This window comes from Struthio camelus, chromosome 1, assembly GCF_040807025.1.
Source record: "Struthio camelus isolate bStrCam1 chromosome 1, bStrCam1.hap1, whole genome shotgun sequence".
In the NCBI taxonomy this organism is placed as follows: Eukaryota; Metazoa; Chordata; class Aves; order Struthioniformes; family Struthionidae; genus Struthio; species Struthio camelus.
This window is the reverse complement of record NC_090942.1, coordinates 45,800,653-45,813,481: the sequence shown is the minus strand read 5'-3', so window position 1 is coordinate 45,813,481 and position 12,829 is coordinate 45,800,653. Positions and strand designations below refer to the sequence as shown.

The window sequence follows — 12,829 nt, the reverse complement described above, 5'->3', positions numbered from 1 at the left end:
GCGCCCGCCCGCCCCTGCCAGCCCGGGCGCCGGCCCGAGGGGCCATCCGCGGCGCAGAGAGCCGCACAGTTTCCCCCGGAGCCCCAGCGCGGCGGCGGCGGGCGTGCCGGGCGAGGCGGGTGGCGAGGAGGGAAGGCGTCTCCCCGCCGAGCCCGGCTCGCGGACGGGAGGAATAAAAACGGAGAAAATAAAAGTTTCTCCGGAGGTTGGGGGCGGGGGGGGGGGAAGAGGTTGCCCGTCCCGAGGAGCCGGGGTAGGGCCGGCATCCCGCGGGGGCGGGCTGCCCCCGAGCCGAGCCGTGCCTGCTGCCGGCGCCTGGGCGCTGACAGGGCGGCGGGGTGTGGGCAGCCTGGGCGCCTGCCTTGCTGCGGTGGCGGCTGCCCTTCTCTCCCGGCATCTGGAAGTTACAGGTTGTCGCGTTCCTAAAAAGATGTTCCTTTCCAGGTGCCACATGCTGCGTTTCGGGGGGTTGGTTGATGCGGGGGAGGGAGCGGCCAGGGCAGTTTCTGTCTCCGCCGCCGTTAGCGGCGGTACTGTGTAAAACAGTGCGTCTAGGTATTTGTGTGGATGAGTACTTGGTCCAGATATAGAGAGCAGGCTTGATGTTTTCCTAGCTTTAAGACACTGTCACTAACCTTATGGAGATGATGCCAGAGGGTACTGCGCTCCTGAGGTTACGTTGAAACTCAACTTCTGCCTCCAGGCTGTACAAATTGGACCTCTCAATGACTGTAGGTGTGTGCCTCTAAGAAGGCTCTGCAGAAACGTTACCAGATTTCTCTGGGTTACAGAGGAGAGTAACTTACCATCCTCATTTGTTTTGCTGCTTTGGCTGCACGAGTTAAAGAGGTCAAACAGCTCCCGACAGCGTTCTGAATTGCTGGGGCATCTTTCTTCCTAACTTGCATTTAGAGGCTCCCAGCATGCATAAGTCTTGGACTTCTGAATGCATGATTTAGGTCAACGTCTTGTCTTTCAAAATCTTCTTTCTGGAAGATTAAGAAGGGCTCTCAAAATAAGACAGAGAGCTCCTTGCTATGCAAAAGAAACCTGATGAGCTCAGTTTCAACATGATAAATTTTGATTTTTAGGCGACTTTATTGGAATTGAAGAGCAAAACACCTCATAAAGTATTCTAAATACAGTTTGCTGGATGGATTTGTGTAAATTCAAGCTTTGCTAGAAAAGAAACAACTATAGTTGTTATTTCTGAAATAACAAAGCGCTAGCATGCACTTTAAATTAAACTGCTCAGCAATCCACTGTGTAATCTACAGTTTCACCCTAATACTGTTTGCAGTAAGCAGGACAAATCTGTTTCCTGGCAAAGGGTTGAACAGATGGCAATCCATTAGGAAACCTGGCTTTTCAAAGAAAAGTATTACTATTTCAGAATTATGTATTCCTTTTCATTACTAAGACTAAGCTTTAACAAAGCCACAATACAGAAAATACAAATTAGTCCCAATTTAAATATAAACATCTGTCGTCCAGGATATGCCTAACCGTTTGGGTGGGGATGCCAACGTTGCAATCTCCCAGGTTGTCATACAGGGCTGATATTAGTATGAGGGAGATGCAGTATCACATGGTCATAGGATGTGACATGCGAAAGAAAAGTATAGACAAGTAGTGGATTTAAATACTGCACCTGACCTACAGAAGGCCATTTTATCAGAGGGATACATTTCACCTATCGCATGTTGCCGCTACATCAAGCGGAGAGGGTGGGCCGACATCTCAGAAGCAACTAGGTCAAGCCTAAATTTTCCAAAAATTTCCTCTGTAGTCTTTTCTCTCACGACCATGGAAGAAGGAAGGTGCTGCGTCGTGGGATTTCCCAGACTTCCATTGCTTTTATTAAAGCAGATGCAGCTATGTGTGTGATCACTCTGGTTTGCACAGCTCTAGTATGGTCTAGGCAAAGCCCTGAAAAGTCGTGGAGACCACGACGTGTATCCACTTTACCATGTCCAAAGAGAGTTCAATGCAGCAAGAAGAGAAGGTATATTCCGTGGAAGGATATAGCAATCGCCTTGCATTGCTGAGGGAGCTGTCTCTTGAACTCTGTCTCAGGGAGCATTCTTCTGCATTTCTCCCTGCTAAGGGTCACATACAAATGGTAAAACGTTGTAAAGAAACATAGATCAGAAATCTGAATTACGCTCTTACATTTTGTCCAGGATAAGACTACGAATATCGTGTGTTCGGCTAGGGCAATAGGAGCTTTCCTGAACCCTGACATAAATGGAATTTGAAATATGTATGTTAAAATTAATTACCATTTAAAGGTGAAGGGCATGTTATGTGTGAATGCTTGAAAGCCAATTACATTCTGGAAGATTACTTCTGTCCAAAGCACAGGAATTAATTTCCTTAATTCCTCTCATCATGTGCCTACCTACCTGCACAAATGTGTGCAACTTCCATTAGGGCTTTTTAATATGTGGAACAAGTTCACAAAATAATGGAAGTTTTAATCACTTAAAACTTAATCTCAAAGGCTTTTGCCTGAACTTTGTATGGTGCCCTGCTGGGAGCAGGGGAAGGAATCAGCAACTGTTCAAGAGGGTAAAGTAAGGCAGTAGAGTGATTTGTGGATACTTTCTTACGGTGGTTAGGGTAGATGGTGACTGTGTTTCAGAGCTTGGGAGGGGAAAGAGCCTGTATGCTGTGATTCTACCAATAGCCACGTAAGTCTTTTCCCTAAAAAATGTGCACCTATACTATCTTTATTGCAAAAAACTTACATCCTGAATCAGTACCACCCCGGTAGTAAATCCCAATGCCCTTCAGAGCAAAATGTGAGAATTTTCAGGCCAGCTCAGGGATGTTTTTAGAGCTTTTGAAGACCCTACCTTGTTCCAAACTGAGGCAAAAAGTTACAATGCTATGATTCATAAAATGACAAAGAAAAAGCATTTTAAAATTTCAGAACTTTTTTTTTTTTACTTCTTAATAAGGACTTTATTGACATTGTTTCTTCTTATAGATAGCTTTACTTTCAATTAACTGGCATTTTCCAACTATTTATGCTATTCGTATTCATGTATCACTTCTACTGCTGTATCTTGGAACCCGTTGTTCTATTTACTAGCCTGGCATCACTGTCTTTTCCTTTCCTCTCGATGACTTTCATGTTTCATACATGCAAACTTCTACCCACCCCATGAACAGCAGTTCCTGCCTTCCCCTTTCCTCCCCATAACCCCCTGCCTCCTTCATGTGCTCTGTCCCATTGCCCAACTCCTCACAAATTCTCAGCACAGTTAACTACATTACTACTTGCTTTTCCTGTAACCCTTACTCATTTTTACTGTTCAGCAACCTAATTTCCTCATCTAATGATCAGTTCCTTTGCTTTCCCATGACCCTTGCCACCTTACCAGCTTCATACTGCCAGAAATGGTGCATCTTCTACACACTGCAGCAGTGTTCTGCTCTTCAAGTGCACTGTCATCTATCCCAACCATCTTAGCTTGTTGGAGGTTCTCTAAGGACCTCCCATGAACTCTTGTGTGTCACCAGATACGCATTGTGAGCAATTAGAAACTGAAGGAAGCTTGCTGCGAATGTGAAGAGCTGAAAGGGTGTGTTAGCACAGGCTGATGGAAGCGTTTTCTGCAAACACCATTATGCTCTTGGAAATATATTGGGAGGTTCATTGCAGTAATTTTAGTGCTTCCCTTGGCACCCATGTGGAGTCCTGCACTTTGAAGTGCTTTCTAGCTGTGCATAATAGATGTTCTACTTTATCTGAACTTTCTTACTGTGCTAAACATCTAGCAAGTTTTTAATAAAGCTTACCTTACTTTAAATTTTATTTGTACTCTTCCTTCCAAAGATGGAAGTCTGCTCTTAAAGAAAACCAACCATTTATTTGCTCAGATTGCTGGAAAACCTCTGTCCCTGTTTCTCTTTGCATAGGAGCAGGATAAAGTGGCAGTTTATAAAAGAGCACTTTTCAAAAGTTCCTCTCATTTTTGAAGATATGAGATTAGATTGTGCTAAGACCACGCTGGGATTAAGAGCAAGAAAATATCTTTTTAGCATGTGGGGGGGAGGGGAGGCTTGACCATCTTTTGTTAATAATCCACGTCCAATTCCTTTTTTCCTTGTAATTAGTTACTAATCATACCACTGACAGTTACAGTCACGTGCTTGAAGAGGAAAGAACTTTGAATTGACTGAACATGCAGTGCTGATATCGAAGTGCTTATAAAACTTCACAACAAGGTCAGAGCTGTTGGATATACAGGAGGCAGATGGGGAACAATGTGAGATGGCTTTAGTTAAGATCACTTAGAGCATTAAAATAAACCAAAAACACTGACAACAGAATCTCTCTTGCTTTCAAAACAGTCCTAGGAAACCAGAAAGACTTCTTGTTGTTGAGCTAACACATAACTAATCTCTGTTGGTTCTGTTTGAATTCAGCTAAATACTTTTCCAATGGAATGGGTGTGCCAAAACTTACTGAAAATCTGTTATACAGCAAACATGTTCAGTGAAGGTAAATAGTAATAAGAGCATGCATGGAATTACCATCTGCTATAAGAGGTGGTAGACATACTCTATCAAATGTGATACTGGAGGACAGCTGACCATTAATGTACGTTGTTACTTGTCAAAGTACTCTTCCTTCCTTTCTTTTCTTCTCTTCATTTCATTTTTTTGGTCGTTATATTCTCGTAGCTTACCTAAGTGGGGACTTTCCCCTGTCTTTGCCCATATGTGTCTATAATAGAAATTATATTGAATATAAGTTGCTCTGAACTGTACGTATGTTAAACCATATATATTTGTCTTGGGAAAAATATATAAAGCACTAATCAGGAAGAGAAAACCCGAATCATGGAGTGTGAAATATACTTCTTGACAGAGGTGCAGAATAAGGCCAAATATCTTTTACACTGCAGTTAAGCTCTTCAAAACAGTGTTAAGCGGTTGTGCTGCTCCCTTTCATGACTTTCTACAAAGTATATCTATCCGTCATAGAGATTTCTTGTATTGCTCTTCAGGCTAGCATGTTAAAATAGTAAAAATATTTCTGCAAGAGCCACACACTTTAAATTTAACACTTCTCTGTATGATAAGCCAACTGATGACATACATATAAATAACCAAATTCATTCTTCCAAGAAAAAAAAAGGCTTATGTTTGAATCTGCAGGAACAGAAAAAGTGACAATTCTGGTGACAGACTGAAAAGCATTTTTTGTTTTACATCACTGTGTTAACACTTATTTCATTTTTAATTGTATTTTTATGAAGAGCTGGATTAAGGTGAGTGGATTGAGCTGGTGATTTATGGGTTATGAATGGGTATGTTTTTTGAAGATCTGTGCAATTTAAATGCTTATTAGTTAAGGATGCAGTTTAGTAGTGTCTCCTGTGGCCCTGTAGCTAGATAAGAGGAAATGGCTACTTAGATGTCATCTTTGATTATTTTGAGTAATGTAAAAATATGTAATTCGAAAAGTTGGATGCATATATCCAACTTAAATATCTCTGGTAGTACAAGCCTGAATTGAAAGAGGTACCGAGGTGTACGACTGTAAGAGTAATTCTGTGAAAAGCTGGAAGCACTTGAGTTAGGTAAGGTTTCCGCTGACATATATCAGTTTGTCTGGCTTTGCTGTTATAGAGATGACTCTGTCCTCCTGCCCAAAGCAGCTCATGATGTTATAGAAATGGCAATTGAGCTTAGTCACTGCACAGTAAATGAAAAGAAATGAAAGTTCATTGTATCATCTTCAATGTGCACCAGGCACAATTGACCTCTGGTTCTGCCTTTCTTCATAATGCTGTACCTCCGTGGTTAACACCACACAAACACATGGAAAGGTATTGAAAACTAGTGACGTTTTTTAACATTGTCACCTTTGAGAAGTATAGAGGGGCATATCAAACTTCCAGTCGTATTTACTTTAGAAGCGCAAAATCAATCATACTGTATATCTCTGTAGAAACTTTGTTCGCAGTAAGGAAATGTCTGTGAGACAAACCTTTGCTGAAACTAGGCAAACAGTGCCCGTGGTTAACAGATGTCTCTGCAGGGAGCTTGCATTCCTCTTGGTCTGTCAAGCTGCAAAAACTCTTTTGACACATTAGCCATGAAATAATCATTTTAGCCTATCTGAATTTATCCTGTGTAAAGCAAGGAGGCACACTGAACTTGCGTGTATGTATTCTGCTTCTCATTCTTCAAAAGCAACTTACTGCTGAAACTTGATGGAGTGGGTGGAGTCTTTGACAAGACTCTGAGCAAGTGCGCTAGTCACTGTTTGCGACAAGTTACAAGATCAGAGTGTTAATGATTAAGAAACATAAGGAATGCTTTTTTTGTGTGTAGCAAATATATACTCTCTCTTTCTATCTGCAGGTAATGTTAAAAGGGAAGGATTTGTTTTATAAATGACATGCCTGTGCTGGATCCTACCAACTTCAGTTTCACACTGATGTCTGAGAGACATTTGTGTAACTAAAGAAAAGAAAGGATTAGCCTCTTAATGTAATTGCAAGTAAACAATTTGCTTAACTCCATCCTGTCACTTGAGTTGGACCCCTCTAATGAAGTTACCAGACAGAAAATAAAAAAAATGTGACAAATTAGCGAAGCCATCCGCTTTGTGCAGAGGATAACTTGTCCTTTCAGTTACCTGTTTCTCAGCACATGCATGGACATCTCTCCTTAACGTGGATGACAAGTGCAAAGTGCAAAACAGCATACAGACAACCAAAAGCTTGTATTTGTAACTGAGATACAAAGGGATGCTCTTGTAAGTAACGCACTAGGATTTGCAATATGAATTAAGTAGAACTATTGATTTTAGTCACTTATTAGAAACATGATTAATTAGAAGTTAAGGATTTAAGAGAAACCCAAGCAAAGGCAAATAGTGTTTTGAAACCACTTAACTGACAATTTGTAAATCTGTCTTCCCTCATGCACGGTTAATTTGTTTCACATGGTAAATTTCATACACATTTGGCTTTTTAAAAATAAAACTTACTAATGTGCTGTGAACTGTACATGTAGGTATAAATCCAAGCGTTTTCAAGGTTAATCTAAGTCTGCTTAATCTTCTTTTGAGATATTTGCTGGAGATTCAGCCTCTGAATGGGAAACATTCCACTGCTAATTTTCTATTCAGATCAGAAGATTTGATCCAGAAATACACATTGACGTGCTAAAGCTGTTTTTCCGAGTATTTAAACAACAAGTTCAGATCTTAGGGACGTTAAATACAGAAGGAGATATAGGTACATATTTGAACTGGGATCTGAAACAGGCTAATTAAAAAAAACCAAACTTCTCAAATGTAGTTCTGCTGAATAACCAGGAAATGCATACTGCTCCTCATAATGAGTTGTTTGTTACCTTACTCAACAAATAATCCTAAAGAAAAGAGAAAAAACATTGATTAGAAAGCTTGGTTTCCAGAAGAGATCAGAGAATGATGGTTGTTTAAAATGTGGAACAAGGAAGTATGCACAAATAACCGGAGCATCAAAGCATTAATTTTTAATTGTGCCTGTATAAATATGGATTATTGTATAAGGAAGAGTATTGTTCTTTTTTCATTTCTTCTGAACCAAAATTTCATTTTTATTGGTTCTTTTTAATGGGAACCCAAGCTTAAATACTAATCCTCCATGTCCACTAACCCTTTAACTTTATTTTTAACTCTATTTTCTGAAAAAAAGGATAAATCCTAGATCTTAAGGTGTCAATCCCTTCACAGTCAGTTAAGTGCTGGGGAAGAACGCGCTCGAAGCAGATTAGCTGGATGACCATGGCCTAAATTAGACCATCAGCAACATTTTTAACCTTCAGAAATTTATTTACTGTCATCTCTTCACTTTTCCGTAGATACAGGAGAAGTGTTTTTGTCAAACACCACTAACTGCATCAGCACAGGTATAAAGGATAGTATGCTGTGTTCTTTGTTATACAAAGCCAGACCACAGAAACTTTTTCAGGGCATGATGGCCTTAAAATCTATGCACCTGTGGAAACAGTCTGTGGAAAAAGAGATTGTTTTACATGTATATCTCTTTCACTCCGTAGCCTGATAATCTCATAACGCAAGTTACGAGTAGGGATGGCTGTGGAATTTATACTAATTTATTCCATGCTTTTTGCTTCCTGGCAGTGAAACCGTTTCAAAATACGCCAGGTGAGCGTGCATCTCATATCTTAGGTAGCTACCTTGTGAAACCGGCCTGCGGTTTGGGATGAGTTCTGTTCCTCCTGCTCCTGTTCTCAGCATCTTTCAACACAGAGGGCACCGAGCAACAGCAATGCAAGGTGACAGTGAGCTCTCTATTTCTCACAGGGGGTTTTCTCTTTCAGAGTTCTGTTCGTGAGTTGCCGCAGTCAGTTTTCTTCAAAGTTCATATTTGTAGAAGAAAGGCCCTACTTTTAATTCTGTTTCAAAGTGGAAAATTAACTGTAGTCAGTTACTGAGATCCACCAGCAACACATCGCTACTGCCTAGTTTTGCAGGGATATATTAACGAAGGATTTTATTTACATTGCCCTCTTCTTGCCATTGCAGCTTTACACATACATGCCTGCAACGAACAGGTTTTTCCGTTCCTGAGAAATGACTAGTACGTAGTCAGCTACCAGGCAGATTAAATCTACAAAAAGTGAAGTCCTTAAAACAACTATAACTGAAGAGAGAATATTAAGTCTCTTGTTGCCTGAGCCTACAGAGAAAGTTGTATTAGGTATGTGTACATAATGACTGCATCGCATCCACTGTATTACGCAAATGCCATCTTTTCCTCTGTTGTCTTGCTGAGGCCTCCCACCACCTAGAAAAACAGGAGATAAAACCGTGATGCTAAATTTAAAGTGAGAATTTGTATTGTCACTATGTACAGTTGCCAGTAGCCCACAGCCATCCTTTCTCCTCTTTCTGGTATGATCAGAAACAGCTTTAAGATTAAGATTAGCCGGAGAGATAAGAACAGGAGCAGGCAGCAGGAGACTCTGGTAATGACATATGAGCAGAGAAGAAAGCGAGAGTTACTGCTTTGGCTCGAGCATGGTGCCTGTTGAGAAGGGGAATTAGCATTCCTGATTTGACCCAGCCCCCCCTTTGCGAGACACCTGTTGGTGCCTTTTTTTCCTCTTTCTGTTTTCTTCCCTGCCAACAAAAATCTGGCTGACACGAACTAAAACCACACACTGAAAGTATCAGTGTGGAAAATGCATGCGGTTGCTCATATGGACAATATTTTTGTTTTGTGATCTGCATGTAGGACACGAATAGGTGCCTTTGCCTAGCAAGGGGAGGGAGGGAATGTTGTTCTTCATCCTGTTTGTTCAGACAAGCTTATTCATTCGAACTATTTTTATTGTCTGCTTCTCCAACTTAGTAAAACTTGTAATTCTGTGATTGATTTTAATGGTTTTCTCTGTAGACTTGTAGTTTAAAATACAAAAGTTATATTCCATTCAGCAGGAAGGATCCTTAAGGTATGTTAATGCGTCAGCCTTTTCCTTTTTAATCTAGGCTCAGAGCCTGTAAAGTGTTTAAGTTGGCAGCTTCAGCAAGGTGTATAGTGTACTTTTGTCTAGTGTTTAAAGCAGCTTCATACTTCAGCGTGATGAGCAGTTTCTGCTGAGGGGGAAACTACGCTACAAGAGCAAGTGATGTTGTGATCAGGAGACAGATGAGTTATAGAGGCTGGCGGAGAGTTATCAAGGCTTCTGTCTGCAGGCTATCTATGGCTACAGGAGGCAGTGTACCGTTACCTTGCTTTCATGTACTCAACTTGTAGGAACTTACTTCATTGAAGCCAGATTTATTCACCAAGCAGAATTTCTGTGGGATTTAAAGCTTTGCTTCCAGGTGTTTTCTTCTTGTCAATATTTATAGTTTCAGGAAGTCGGGACACCTTTTTACATTTTCTAGTTAAGAAAATAACTACATTCAACCCATGAGATCACTTTTTGAGAAACCTACAGAAAGACTGAGAAGTAAAATCCAGAAGAGTAACACACAGTCTGAAACAACAAAAAGTTGTTCTTTCTGCAGGAAACAAAGGTTTAGGTTTTTTTTATTTAAGGAATTAATGCATCCATACATACACACATATATATATATTTACCGGAATTAAAAACTAACTTTCTTGCTAAGCCTTAAAAAAAAAAAAAGGTGATCTTTTGTATCATATTCATAGCCAACTGCCCATACTCAAACAAAAGCACCAGAGTCATGTCTAATCTGTTCCATTCCCCTGTGAGGGGTAAGCTATAAATCATAGTTATGGTCATGAAGAGCAGGTATGATTAAGAAGGATAAAGTCCAAGTAACTTCAAAAAAAAAAAAAAAAAAGCATTTTACACTCCTCTTCCATTTATCCATAACCAATGCAGGGGGAAAGTTACAATGTTTGAAGTACTGTATTTTCTAGTACAAGAGACCTTCTTCATTGCCCTTCTTTTCTTTGCCTTTTCAGCTTCATTTTTTAATCTTAAACAATAATATATTGTTTTCACACTGATGTTACCTTCAGTGTCTTCTATACAAAATCAGTGGGTGCTGTCAAATAGAAAGGGTTGGTATATCTGTAACTTCTTAGTCTCTCACAGATGGCAAAATCTTGTGATGAAAATTTTCAAACTGACAGCTCACATTTATGCACCTGCTTACCCTGATTCCTTTTAGAAATTGGAGTGGAACTAATAAGTCAGAAGAATAAAAATTACATCAGTGTTTAAAAATGATATGCTTCTAAGGTTAATTTTAAATGCCCATCTTTGAAACTTCTGACCTGCACTATTACTCTTCAGGCCTAGAATTAAGCCAGTGAAACTCATCACATTGAAACAATCTTGAATTATGTATTAATCTAATCTTTGCTGTTTTGTGTTTTTTATTATTATTCCTTTAAAAAGCAACAATGGAAAGTGTTACCGTATGTAGCCATTTTCTTAAAGTAGCTGATGAATTCTTATTAGTTTAAGAACTCTAGATATAGCTCACAAAAAATGAGAACAAAATCTGAAAATTGCTGACAAAGATTCTATCATGGTGTACATCAGTTAACGTGATGTAACATAACAGTTGAGGAATTAATTTGTATAGCGTAATTAGTATGCTAGGAAGAGTGACCAAGGTAAAGCGAACCCAGTTCTCCCAGCTGGCCTTCATGGTAGGCCTAAGGATATGAAAAATACTTAGCTGAAGAGAAAAAATAGAAATCACTAGTTAAAACTGGGGGGGGGTAGAGGTGTTACTCAAACACTGCGAGGTTCAGAGAACATAGAGGAGTGTATTTTTTGAATTAAAGGAAGTTTTTGAGTGTTGAACTTGAGCAAGCTAAGTAGAGTATTCGGGAGCAAAGACAGTATGCCTGAAATTGAGCTAAAGTGACCAAAATTGCTGAATAGAGCCCTAAAGGGCTTTTGTAGTGTTGAGAATACTGGATGGAGGGATCTGTGCACAGTTTGCTCTGTGTATTTGAATCCTAGGTGACATATTTGAATCCTAGGTGACACTGTCATGACACTGTTTTCCCTGTGAATAAATTGTGTCCTTTTAAGTTATTTTGCAAAATGTTTCAGAAGTTCACTGTAATATTCAGGTGTACCTGGAGAGTTATTTACTCTAAATATACTGCCTTAAGAGACAGCATGCCAAAGCTCCTGGGAAGACTCATGGTGTTGAACACTGACTTGGTGTGTATAGCAGTCTGGTCACAAGCCTCACTTCTGAGAAATGGAGTGAAGCAGAGAACTTTTAAAGCCATGATGTGCCTGAGACGTTGGAGGCAAGCAGAACTTGGGCGCTGCTCAAACATAGAAATATATTATTTATACCAAAATACAGTCTGAGTAACCAAAGCAAAGAAGCATGCTCCAGGCAGTGGTGGAAGGTATGTAGAAACCCATGGGGAGATTCCACCAACATCATTAGGAGCAAACGTAAAACATCAGGCGAAATGAGACAGACACAGGTATGCCCGATATTATTCCATGGTTGATTTTGCTCATACATTAAGAAAAAACACCACATAATCTTTTAATAAGGCATTTTGAAAAACTGTAGCTACACAAATGTATCAGCCTGCCTGCTAATGACCCTATTCTTGTCAAATGTGACTATTCTGAAGTACAGTGTCTCCTGGACCACATGGAGGTAAACTTGCATTAATCATTCAATATTTATCTAGGCAGTAAGAGTGGGTTTCATCTGACCAGCATGGATGTCTGATACGTAGGATGTAGCCATTTACATCTGAGCTGATCATCTAGTTTCCCTTTGCAGTCAGCAAAGAGAATAGGCACTCCCAGAGTGTGATTCATCTCGTCTAAAATAGGTCACATGAACTGTAGCCTGAAAGCATCTGTTTTTGTTCATTGACTGTAAATGCGGCAGCCTAGGGTGAGTAGCTGAGGTTTAGATGTCTACGTCACAAAGTGTGATGAGGTGAATCCCTCACCCCAAGATGAATCATGAGAGCTTTTTATGGATGTTCTTTGTTATATTTATTTGTGTATTCATAGTAATGTTTAACTACAGGAGTATAGAGTGATACTTCAGTAAATCCATAACTGCTACCCCTATCATTTAAACTAGAATATGAAAGTGTTAATATTATTATTCTTGCCATAATTAATTTGAATAAAACTTACAGATATACACTCTGAAGTGCTGAATAGTACTGCTGTATTCTAATGGCTTAGCTCGTTTCTCTCTGCACATCAAGTCTGATTCACTGTGGTTAAGTACACCTTTTGCACAAAATTTCATGCTAATCAGTAAGTGTGAGACAGCCGTATCAAGATAAAGGGCCAGAAGAGGCTG

General features: G+C 39.9%; 1 protein-coding gene across 1 annotated transcript in view; it reads left to right on the top strand.

Annotated features, from left to right (window-relative positions):
• LIN7A (lin-7 homolog A, crumbs cell polarity complex component) overlaps nt 1-12,829 on the top strand; it is a 49,143-nt gene that overhangs the window by 350 nt on the left and 35,964 nt on the right. The window lies entirely within an intron of this gene.